The sequence below is a fragment of the Kogia breviceps genome, chromosome 6, assembly GCF_026419965.1.
Source record: "Kogia breviceps isolate mKogBre1 chromosome 6, mKogBre1 haplotype 1, whole genome shotgun sequence".
Lineage (NCBI taxonomy): Eukaryota > Metazoa > Chordata > Mammalia > Artiodactyla > Physeteridae > Kogia > Kogia breviceps.
The window spans coordinates 15,692,423-15,705,177 of NC_081315.1; the positions used below are offsets into that span (position 1 = coordinate 15,692,423).

The 12,755-nt window shown below is 39.7% G+C and overlaps 1 pseudogene; it reads right to left on the bottom strand.

The window, feature by feature from the left end:
* Nucleotides 1–11,828: 11,828 nt before the first annotated feature.
* On the bottom strand, nucleotides 11,829–12,233 carry LOC131758036 (brain and acute leukemia cytoplasmic protein pseudogene; annotated as a pseudogene).
* Between the last annotated feature and the right edge of the window lie 522 nt (nucleotides 12,234–12,755).

The following is a 12,755-nucleotide window of genomic DNA, read 5'->3' on the forward strand; positions in this document are numbered from 1 at the left end:
AAATTAAGGGAACACTTCCATTTACTAATGCAACAAAAAGAATAAAGTACCTAGGAATAAACCTAAGGAGGCAAAAGACCTGTACTCAGAAACCTATAAGACACTGATGAAAGAAATTAAAGATGATACAAACAGATGGAGAGATATACCATGTTCTTGGTTTCAAAGAATCAACATTGTGAAAATGACTATACTACCCAAAGAATCTACAGATTCAATGCAATCCCTATTAAACTACCAATAGCATTTTTCACATAACTAGAACAAAAAATTTTACAATTTGTATGGAAACACAAAAGAACCCGAATTGCCAAGGCAATCTTGAGGAAGAAAAACAGAGCTGGAGGAAGCAGGCTCCCAGACTTCAGATTATACCACAAAGCTAGATCAATGTAATGCGATAGGAAGCCCAGAGATAAACCCATGCACATATGGTCATCTTATCTTTGACAAAGGAGGCAAGAATATACAATGGAGAAAAGACAGCCTCTTCAATAAGTGGTGCTGAGAAACAGGACAGCCACATGTAAAAGAATGAAATTAGCACACTCCCTAACACCACACACAAAAATAAACTAAAAATGGATTAAAGACCTAAAGTAAGGCCAGGCACTATAAAATTCTTAGAGGAAAACATAGGCAGAACACTCTATGATATAATTCACAGCAAGATCCTTTTTGACCCACCTCCTAGAGAAATGGAAATAAAAACAAAAACAAACAAATGGAACCTAATGAAACTTAAAAGCTTTTGTACAGTAAAGGAAACCATAAACAACACGAAAAGACAACCCTCAGAATGGGAGAAAATATTTGCAAATGAAGCAACTGACAAAGGATTAATCTCCAAAATTTACAAGCAGCTCATGCAACTCAATATCAAAAAAACAAACAACCCAATCCAAATATTGGCAGAAGACCTAAATAGACATTTCTCCAAAGAAGATATACAGATTGCCAACAAACACATGAAAGGATGCTCAACATCACTAACCATTAGAGAAATGTAAATCAAAACCACAAGGAGGTATCTCCTCACACCAGTCAGAATGGCCATCATCAAAAAATCTACAAACAATAAATGCTGGAGAGGATGTGGAGAAAAGGGAACCCTCCCGCACTGTTGGTGGGAATGTAAATTGATACAACCACTATGGAGAACGGTATGGAGGAAAAAAGAACTAGCATATGACCCAGCAATCCCACTACTGGGCATATACCCTAGCGAAAACCTAATTCAAAAAGATACACATACCACAGTGTTCACTGCAGTACTATTTACGATAGCCAAGACATGGAAGCAACCTAAATGTCCACCGACAGATGAATGGATATAAAAGATGTGGCACATATATACAATGGATTACTACTCAGCCATAAAAAGTAATGAAATTGAGTTATTTGTAATAAGGTGGATGAACCTAGAGTCTGTCATAATGAGTGAAGTAAGTCAGAAAAACAAATACCGTATGATAACCCACATACATGGAATCTAAAAAAAAATGGTTCTGATGAACCTAGGGGCAGGACAGGAATAAAGACACAGATGTAGAGAATGGACTTGAGGACACAGGGGGAAGGGGAAGGGTAAGCTGGGACAAAGTGAGAGAGTAGCAGTGACATATATACACTACCAAATGTAAAACAGATAGCTAGTGGGAAGCAGCTGAATAGCACAGGGAGATCAGTTCAGTGCTTTGTGACCACCTAGAGGGGTGGGATAGGGAGGGTAGCAGAGAGGCTCAAGAGGGAGGGGATATGAGGATATATGTATACATATAGCTGATTCACTTTGTTGTACAAGAGAAAGTAACACAACATTGTAAAGCAATTATACTCCAATAAAGATAATAAAAAAAAGAAGAATGTCAAGAATATTGGACTACATTCCACATAATAGATAAACTAACTGAGAAATGGATGATATTAATGGAGTAGAGAGCATATGTCTTTAGTCTCAAAAAATTAAAAATTAGAAATCACTTCCCTCCAAAAAACAGTATCATCCACATATGATGGAAACAAAAATGGCTCCAGATATTGTGTGGTTGATGCTAAATAAGAAAAGTTAAACTATTTGACGTGGATCCAAGGAACACTCCCATTTTAGCGGTCTGGTAATTGTTAACACTCAACAATAGAGTAGAAGACACAATCCAGGATACTACTTGGCCTTGCAATGCATACTATTTACATACTCAAAATGATTAAAAAGTTCTTCAGTAGTTGTTACTTTTTAGAATCAACTTGTAGATAAAATATGGAGGGCTAAAATATAGATGCTGAAGAGAATATTAATATAAACAATGTTTAAAATATAAAATTAAAGATTCAGATTATTGAAGTTGAAGGCAGAGGGAAGAGTACACATACCAATACCCTCATCTTCACAGAAAGAAGTCAGGAAATGCTGTTTAACTTTGAAGGAAGAAGATATAGATGTTTCTTTTCCTTTCTTTTCTTCCTTTCTTTTTTTTTAAGAACATCACATATACACAAAATTAAGTTCATGGCATAATATCAGCCTCATTATGTCCAAAGCCCCTCTTTAATTTATTTTACTTGTATTTTATTTTTCTTTGTCCTCATCCTTTTCCAGTCATATTCCTCTCTTCTTTCATTCCTATCTCTAGAATACTGAATGCATAGTTTTTCAATCCATTTCACTGCCAATCAATATGCTTATTTAGTTGTAAATGTATCCTTGAAAATATACAGTGTTTTGTGAAATACATGTGTGCATGTGTGCTACTCATTGTGCTAAGTCTTCCATTATATGCTCATACTACATTTAATTTCTCATTTTTCGTAGCAAGGGATGCCTTGGTTGCTTGTCCTTCTTTGTTACAAAAACAAAGCATTTTAAACATTCTTATATAAGTCATCTATGCACACTTGAAGTTTCTTTATAACCCTTGTGTTTTTGAAGAATTAATAAGACAAAGGGGTCTGGGCTTGGGATAGAAAATTAGTGAAGAACTAACAAGGTCTGTTTATACAGGCTTCTCAGCCCTGAATTCCCTAACTCTGGTGGTAATACCTTCTACCCTCCTGGTACAAGAAGGGTACCTTTCATGGGAGATTTATTTATTGCTTTCAGGGCAACAAAGGAGGGTCAGAGTGTTCTTGAACTGGCTGTTTCTTAAGTAGCTTTAATTCCAAATAATTAATATGCCAAAGTAGCATATTTGGGGGTGACGTATTCTGGTCCCCTTCACTCTATATAGCTATATATAGCTTTATATCATATGTAACTCTATATGATATTTTTACCTTCCATCCAGTTGATCAAAAATATGTACTGAATAATGAATACATTAAATAATCTGTATGTCCCCTAGTCATCTCCCTCAGATGAATACAGACCACATTGCTCTGAGACAACTCCCTCTTGATTTAGTTCTTAGATGACATCTCTTATGTGTACAGCACAACATACCTCTTAACCACCATAATACACGCACACTACACACTGATGAATTCTTGTTCTTCATGTGCCTATGCCTGTTCTTGTTTCTCTTTCCCCATGATCAACTTAGAATCCAAGCATAAATTATCATTCATCACAATAACTAATTTTTGTTTAATTTCTCATTTCACCCATTCTTATGATTCTTAACAAAGGACAAGGAGAAATGGTATGTGTATTTATAGTGGGCTTACATGACAGTAGTTACCAATAAAAGCCAAATATTTCACAAAAGTTTTTCTAAGATATTGCAGTATAAGCACTAAGGCTTTTGGTACCCCTGAGGATAAAAACAACACTCAAGCAGAGAGAGAGGAAAACTGCCAGCTTCTATAAGTTTCACACATTGACTTTATCAAAGAAAGGTCTTTAAAAAGCACAAACAAAAGTAGATACTGACAGTAGCAATGGTGATACCCAGAGGGAGGCAATGACAGTGATGTCTGACAGTAAAGAGCTTAGTGGGAGAGACAGAATCCACTAGAATGACCTCAAAGATGAGCATTTAAGGGAGGAGCAGCTGGTACTAGAGGTAGCCAGAGTACTGAGGATAGATAGTTGACTGATAATTTCTGTTCACATCCAAAACATGCCCAGGGAATGCACAGAATTAATTAGGATGGGGAGACTTTTGAGGGTATTGAAGTCATAATAGAAATTGGAGAAATTACCAAGAAATATCAATTTACAAATGGTTACAACAAGAGGTATAATTAGGACATTAACTAAGTTATATTAACTATAAGCTCTTTGTTCTTGCTATAACTTAATCCTGTTAATGGTGGTAAGAGAAAATATTTTCACTGTCTATATTTTTCAATAGCATTGCTCTTCTTTGTAACTGTTCTTTCTTTCCAACATAGTACTCACTGCTTTTGATAAAAATAATATTACTATTTTTATAGAAGTAAACATGTTAGAGCTGGAAGGGATCTTGGATATCATCTCATGTCATCACCTCATATTATAAAGAGATAATTTTAGCTAATATGTTATCCAAATCACCTATCTGGTAGTTGAGCAAGAATGAGTAATTCAGAAAGTCATACTGGGCTTCCCTGGTGGCGCAGTGGTTGAGAATCCGCCTGCCGATGCAGGAGACACGGGTTCGTGCCCTGGTCCGGGAAGATCCCACATGCCGCGGAGCAACTAAGCCCGTGAGCCATGGCCGCTGAGCCTGCGCGTCCGGAGCCTGTGCTCCGCAACGGGAGAGGCCACAACAGTGAGAGGCCCGCATACAGCAAAAAAAAAAAAAAAAAGAAAGTCATACTGCCCAGGTGCTTTGTTTCTTATGACACTACACTGCAATATTTAGAATACTGCACCATTTTAGAATACTTATTTTTGACATGAGGAATCTGTTTCAGAATCTAAATTTTACATAAAAAAGAATCATAAAAATTAACTTGTAGAAAAATCAAGAAACCAAAAAAACGGGGAGGGGTATAAGAAAATTTAAATCCACATCTCCATAGACAGAACGTACAAAGGAAATGTTTGAGAACCAGTTCCATGATTCCTGAACTCCATTACACAGGCCTACAAACTTCACCACAAGCTATCCTTGGTCTCCAGCTTGCAGATGACAGATCTTGGTACTTCTCAGCCTCCACAGTTGTGTGTACCAGTACCTTATAATAAATCTCTTAATATCTAAATGTATGTATATTTTATATATATATTATATAAATATATATATTATATAAATATATATATATTATATATATATAAAACCACCTATTGGTTGTGTTTCTCTGGGAAAGTCTGACTTATGCACACTGCAAAAAAAAAAAAAAAGCACAACAAAACAAAACTCTGCAACAAACATTTGAGAATCTTGACACAGAGCTATTAAAACCCTGAATCGGCTCTTAGTTTCATTATCTTTTCTATTATCTTTTTAGTCTCTTTTCATTTATTTGTTTTAATCTTTGTTATTTCCTTCCTTCTACTAACTTTGGGCTCATTTGTTCTTCTTTTTCTAGTCCATTGAGGTGCAGAGTTAGGTTATTTGATTTGAGACTTTCTTGTTTCTTGAGGTCGGAGTTTATCACTATTAGCTTCCATCTTAGAACTGCTTTTGCCCCATGAATTTTGATACTTTACATTTTCATGTTCACTTGTCTCAAGGTATTTTTTTGATTTCTGTTTTGGTTTCTTCTTTGACCCATTGGTTGTTCAGTAGCATTTTGTTTAATCACCATATATTTATAAATTTTCCAGTATTCTTTGTGCAATTTATTTCTAGTTTCATACCACTGTGGTTGGAAAAGATGCTTTATTTTTAATGATTTCAGCCCAGTTGAATTGTTTTGTTTTGTTTTGTTTTGTTTTTTTGCAGTACACGGGCCTCTCACCGCTATGGCCTCTCCTGTCCTGGAGCATAGGCTCCGGACACGCAGGCTCAGCGGTCATGGCTCACGGGCCCATCTGCTCCACGGCACACGGGATACTCCCGGACTGGGGCATGAACCCGCACCCCCTGCATCAGCAGGCAGACTCCCAACCACTGTGCCACCAGAGAAGCCCCAGTTGAATTTATTATGAATTATTTTGTGGCCTACCATGTTATCTATCTTAGAAAATGTTCCATGCGCAGTTGAGAAAAGTGTGTATTCTGTTGCTTTTGGATTTAATGTTCTGTAAATATCTAAATCCAGCTGTTCTAATGTGTTATTTAAGGTCTATGTTTGCTTATAGAGTTTCTGTCTAAATGATCCATCCATTGATGTGAGTGTATTAAAGTTCCCTATTATTGTATGGCTATCTCTCCCTTTAGATCTGTTGATATTTGCTTTATATATTTAGGTGCCCCTAATTAGGTACATAAATATTTACAGATATCATACCTTCTTGTTAGATTGACCCGTTCATCATTATGTAGTGCCCTTCTTTGTCTCTTATTACAGTCTTTGTTTTAAAGTCTATTTTGTCTGATGTTAAGTGTAGCTATTCCAGCTTTCTTTTGATTTGCATTTGCATGGAGTATCTCTTTCCATACCTTCACTTTCAGTCTTGCATGTCTTTACATCCAAAGTGAGTCTCTTAAACGCTGCATACAGATAAGTCTTGGGTTTTTTTCTTTTATTTTCAGCCACTCTGTCTTTTGATTGGCAAATTTAGTCTATTTACATTTAAAGTAATTATTGATAGGTATATGTTTATTGCCATTTTGTTAATTGTTTTCTGGCTGTTTTTGTAGTTCCTCTTGCTCCTTTCTTTTTCTCTTTCTCTCTTCCTTTGTGGTTTGATAGCTTTCTTCAGTGATATGCTTACATTTCTTTCTTTTTATCGTTTGTATATTTACCATAGGTTTTTGCTTCATGGTTCCCATGAGGCTTACATGTAACAACTTATAACAGTCTATTTTAAGTTGATAACTTAATGTGAATCCCATTCTAAAGGTCAACATTTTTACTCCTGCCCTCACATTTTATGTTTTTAATGTCACATTTTAAGTATTTGTATCTTGTGTATCCCTTAACTAATTATTGTAATCATAGTTATTTTTTACTACTTTTCTTTCTTAACCTTCATACCAGCTTTACAAGTAATTAATCTGCTACTTTTTCTTGATATTTACATTTCTAGTGAGATTTACTCTTTCATATGTGTTCTTGTCACTAATTAGTGTCTTTCCTTTCAACTTAAAGAAGTCCCGTTAACATCTCTTTTAAGGAAATTTTAATGGAGATGAACCTCTTTAGCTCTTGCTTGTCTGAAAAACTCTTTATCCCACCTTCAGTTCTCAATGATAATTTTTCCAGGTATAGTATTCATAGTTGGAATTTTTTTTTCTTTCAGCACTTTGGATATACTGTGCCACTCCCTTCTGGCCTGCAAAATTTGTGCTGAAAAGTCTACTTATAGTCTTAAGGGGTTGTCCTTGTATGTAACAAGCTGATTTCCCTTGCTGCTTTTAATATTCTCTCCTTGTCTTTAACTTTTGATGTTTTAATTATAACATGTCTTGGTGTGAGTCACTTTGGGTTCATCTTCTTTTGAACTCTCTGGGATTCTTGGAGGTAGATGTCTGTGTCCCTCCCCAAGTTAGGGAAGTTTTCAGCCATTATTTATTCAAATAAGATTTCTGTCCCTTTCTCTCTTTCTTCTCCTTTTGGGAGCTCTATAATGTAAACGTTAGTCTGGTTGATGTTCTCCCATAAGTCCCACAGACCATCTTCACTTTTTTTCATTCTTTTTTTCTTTTTGCTACTCTGATTGGGTGAGTTCTGCTGTTTTGTCTGTGATTTGACTGATCTTTTCCTCTGCTTCTTCTAATCTGCTGCTGAACCCCTCTAGTGTATTTTTCAGCTCTGTTACTGTGTCCTGCAGCATACTGCCCATCTTTTTATTGCAGTTCTCACCCATTCTTCTCCCCAGTTTAGTAAGCATCTTTATGACCATTATTTTGAACACTTTAGCAGGTAAGTTACTTATCTCCATTTCATTAATGTTTTCTTCTGACGTTTCATCATAGTTTTCATTTGGAACATATTGCTCTGTTCCTTCATTTTGCTTGACTCTATGTGTTAGTTTCTATACAATAGCTGAAGCAACCACCTCCCCCAGTGGAGGGAGTGACCTCATGTTGGAAATGAACCTTGTTGTTTAATCCTACCTCAGGTCTCTGTCACCTCTCAAACCTCTGTGCTTGTCCAAGCAGCCTATTATATTTTTAATAGCTCCCAGTAGTTGATGATGTACCAAGAACTGTCAGTGTCCCAAAAGAGAGAATATCAACACCTAGGGTCAGGCTGACTAGAAACAAAACCCTTAGGTAGCAGCTTTAAAAGTATGCAAATATATACAGTGCTGTAAGACCACAAGTGTAAGCCCTACTGGCCACCAAACAGGTGATCTAGAGGTGATCCCTTGGCAGCAGTCACAAATATTGGGGCTCCAAATGAGTGTATAAGTTCTTTTCTGGGAGATATCGGTGAGCCGGAGCATGGCAGAAGGAGATGGTATCCAGTTTACGTTCCTATTAGAGCAGCTGTATAGGCCACTAAATGTATGCTAAATCTGAAGCCTGCTCCTCAGGCCAAAGCAAAGAGGCCTCCTTCACAAAAAGACTTGGGGGAGTGCCTCTGTCCACTGTCTGTGCAGTGCCCTGGGGTGGAAGCCTGCAGTAATTGTTTCTCTGATTGCCACAGTCCTGTGGGACCCAAGAATACAAGTTCCTCTGGTCACCAGAGCCAGGTGATCATGAGACATCCCCTGAGTGGCAGCTACATAAAACATGGTGCTAGACCTACAAACCAGGTGTCAGATGCATGTAAAGCTGCCTTCAGGAAACAATGGTGCTCTGGAGCACGACAGAGGATGAGTGTAAAGATTAGTGCCCCCTCCTAAGTCTCTGGAAAGAATTACACTTAGCCCTTAGATACATGTTTAATTAGAAGCCTGCCCCTCAGGCTGCAATCATAGTGATTAGCTAATAGGCCTCCTTCACAGAAAGACTGAACTCCTGGATCTGTTACCTCTTGATGTGCCCCAGTGGTGGTAGCTGTTTAAGGACTCCTCTGTTAGTCACTGTCTTGTGGGACAGAACCATGAGCAAACAAGCCCCACTGGCCACCAAAGCCAGATGATGTAGAGGTGGGGATGTAGAAGTTGGGAAAGAGGTTCCAGTTCAAGATGGTGATATACAAAGATCCTGAACTCACCTCCTCCCATGGACACATTGAGTCTACAGCTACAATCTGGAACAATTTCCTCTGAAAAAAACCTAAACACTGGCTAAGTGACAACTACACATCAGGCAAATGAGAAGAAAACCACATTGAAGCAGGCAGGAGAGGCTGGGACACAATCTCGCCATAAAACCCACCCCCAGTGCAATGGCTCACAGTCATGAGGGAACTTAGAACCCAGAGCTTCTCCCTGAGGAAAGAAGGATTTGAACCCTACTTCAGTCATCCCAACTTTAAGGACATGCACTGTGAGACAAGATGCTTAGAGCCATGTCTGGCGCCCAAATTTTTGTGACTGCTGCTAGGAATCCTATTGTATTTTTAATTAACTTAAATTTCCCCCAATTTCTCTACTAGAGTAAAAAATTGATATTACTGTTAATGTACTAATCTGATTCCCCATTACCCTGATAAGGAGGATTTCAATCCTCTTTTAAGGTGTACTGCACATGCCATCTGCTACATGAAATCCAACTTGGACCTGCTTCTGCTCTTTGCTTCTCTCACCTCAGCCCATGTTTGTCTCCTCCAGTCAACTTCTCAAAGGCCCTTATTGCAGCATGCCATCCAGGCCACTATGTGACAGTATTTCACCCTAGTTCCAGATGTTTTCCACTTCTGAGATGGTCACTCTTCTGCTCTGAGCCAGCAAAATCACCACCTGCCCCTGCCATACTATGATTCCATCCAAGACATAGCTGGTAAATATTCTCAAACACTAAGATATAAGGGTTGCTCAGACATCTAATGGTGAAAGAAAAGAAAAAGAAAAGAGAAGAGAAGAGAAGAAAAGAAAAGAAAAGAAAAGAAAAGAAAAAGAAAAGGAAAGAAAGAAAAGCAAGGCCCTTTTCCCTCCCTGTTATGCTATGTTAATATAGCATAGTTGTTTGTAGGATTTTTGTTTATTGTGAATAAAGCTGATATCAATATTCACATACAAAGCTATGTGGAAATACCTTTCTACCTCTCTTGGAAAAATTCTTAGGAACGCGAGAGTGCTTCATAAGGCAGATACATATTTAATATTTTAAGAAACTGTCCTAAAATTTTATGAAGAGCTCATTCCACTTCTACATTTCAAAAAGTGGTATATGAGATTTTCAGTTGCTTCACACCCATTCCAGCACTTGGTACTGTCATTACTTATTTTAGCCACTTTAATGAATGGATAGTGATAATTTTTGTTGTTGTTGTTGTTGTTTTGTTTTTTCTGCTAAACATGGAGTTTATTGGTATCATTCAGTACAACTTTAGTCCTTCCTTTCCCAATCCCAGGCATGTTAACAGTCATTTAAAGATCATGCTACATTACTTTGGAGGAAAATACATCCACCTTAACATGTCTAAAGAAATGCTAGAAAATGTTATTCTTACCAATTTGTTTTTTTACTCCCTCAGCTACTGATTTCTAACACAGTGCATGTGGATCTAATGTCCATGAGAACGCACACCAACTAGTTACTGACGTGTGTGTGTGTGTGTGTGTGTGTGTGTGTGTGTGTGTGTGTGTGTGGTATGCGGGCCTCTCACTGTTGTGGCCTTTCCTGTTGCAGAGCACAGGCTCCAGACGCACAGGCTCAGCAGCCATGGCTCACGGGCCCAGCCGCTCTGTGGCATGTGGGATCTTCCTGGACCGGGGCACGAACCCATGTCCCCTGAATTGGCAGGCGGATTGTCAACCACTGTGCCACCAGGGAAGACCCTAGTTACTGACTTTTTAAAGCAATTCCTTTGCAGATACCAAATGACACAGTCCTGGGCTGTGCAGAGAGGCCAAAGGGAATCCAACATGTTCCAGATTTTCTCCCTCTTGTGAGCCTGGTCTTTGATTAACAACTGCAAATGGCCTTATTGGAGAGAGAAAACACTCAAGAACACAAGCAAAGAGAAGTGGAAAGCTGGAAAAATGCAATGTCTGCTGAGCCCTGAGGGCTCAGAGGTGACCACGACCGTGATATTATGGTTCAGAAGCCGATGTGGACCCCGGCCTGAGGGGATGCTAAAGGTAGATGAGAGAAATGGGTGTGACTGCATCACAGAGGCCTCCCTGGGACACACCATGGGTGTTGGTGGGGTTAGTTTGTGTAAAATTGGATCTGAATCTGTCTCATCCTGAGCTAAGGAAACAAGAATAACGGAGTTTGCCTGTTTCTTGATTCCTCATACATGTGGGTTTAGAGTTGGGTGAAAGCCAACTTTTAAGTGAACACGGTAAGCTTTGTGATGGTGGTATATCAAAAAGGAAGAATGAAGGAATAAGCCTGCCTGAGACAGTGTGCAGGAGCATGGCCAGGAGAGCTCAGAAATGACTGTGACTCTTTCAGCCAGGAACCTACACCTTCTACTTTTCCGTTTCCTAAACTGGCCCGTGGCTTTTGCTCGCCACTTCTCCATCAGACCACACTGCAGGAGTTGCAAGAAGCAAACTGAACATACATTTGCAGTTTATTACCCTGTGGGAGTATTGTGCCAATATATTTACGTGATAAATAGGAGGCTGAGAACATCCCAACAGGCGAAGACAGTCTCCCAAGGCACTCGGCAGCGTTCCCACACAGCAAGGGCCACCCATGCCTTCAAGGTTCTGCCACGGGGCCCAGGATGTGAAGGGCACCAAAGAAGTCCCTCTGCCCTTCAACTGGCTGAACACTCTGCTAGTTGCCTCACTTCTTTGTGATTCTTCGACTTCTGTCCACCTGTTGGGTGCTGTCTGCAACATTAAGGGTGACTTCTTTTGCAGACGTCCGCTCTTTTAGCCTCTGTGGTCCCGAGGCCATTCTGTTTCTGGGTCAGGGGGCCTAAGCTGAGGCCCTGGGGATTTGGGCACTAGGTCCCACAGCTCATCTTCTCTGGGTTGGATATTCCACTTGGGGCTGTCGATAGGGGCACGCCGTTGGAGGACACGCCATCTTCCAGCACACCTGCGTGCAGGCCGCCCGCCTCAGGGCCGCTGTCCCGGGCAGCGCGCCTGAGTTGGTGTAGGTGAGCCACGTGGACTCCGTCCAGCAAGTCCAGCTCTCCTAGTAGCAGGGCTCAATGGCATCCGCCCGGCTCCCGCCACAGCCCATTCTCCCGCGCTGCTGGCGCGCCCGGCGGCCGCTCAGTTCACAGTTCCAGCAGCGGCTCAGCCCAGCCGGCGAGGATGCGGCGGCGGTGGCATCGCGTGCCCTGACCCGCCCGCAGCCACGTGCCCAGCTCCCGCGGCGCCCGCCTCCCCCTCCGCCGCCGATAACTCTTTATGATTTACATAAATGACCTTTACGACCTTATGCTAAGTATCTTCTCATGAGCCTACCGGCCAAATATTTTCCTTTGTGAAGTCTGTTCAAATCTTTATGTCCATTATCATTGGCTTAATTGTTCTTACTATTGAATTATAAATTATTCCTCATACCATATATTTATTCAAATTATATTGTTTGGGGCACTATGGTGAATCACTTTCCAATTACTTGCTGCTGTGTATATCTATCCTCACATTTATATGGCTTGCCTTTTTGTTTTCTTACGGTGTCTTTCAAAGAGCTATATGTCAATTTTCATGAAGTTAAATTTTTCATTTTTTTCCTTTGTGGTTTATGCCTTTTATG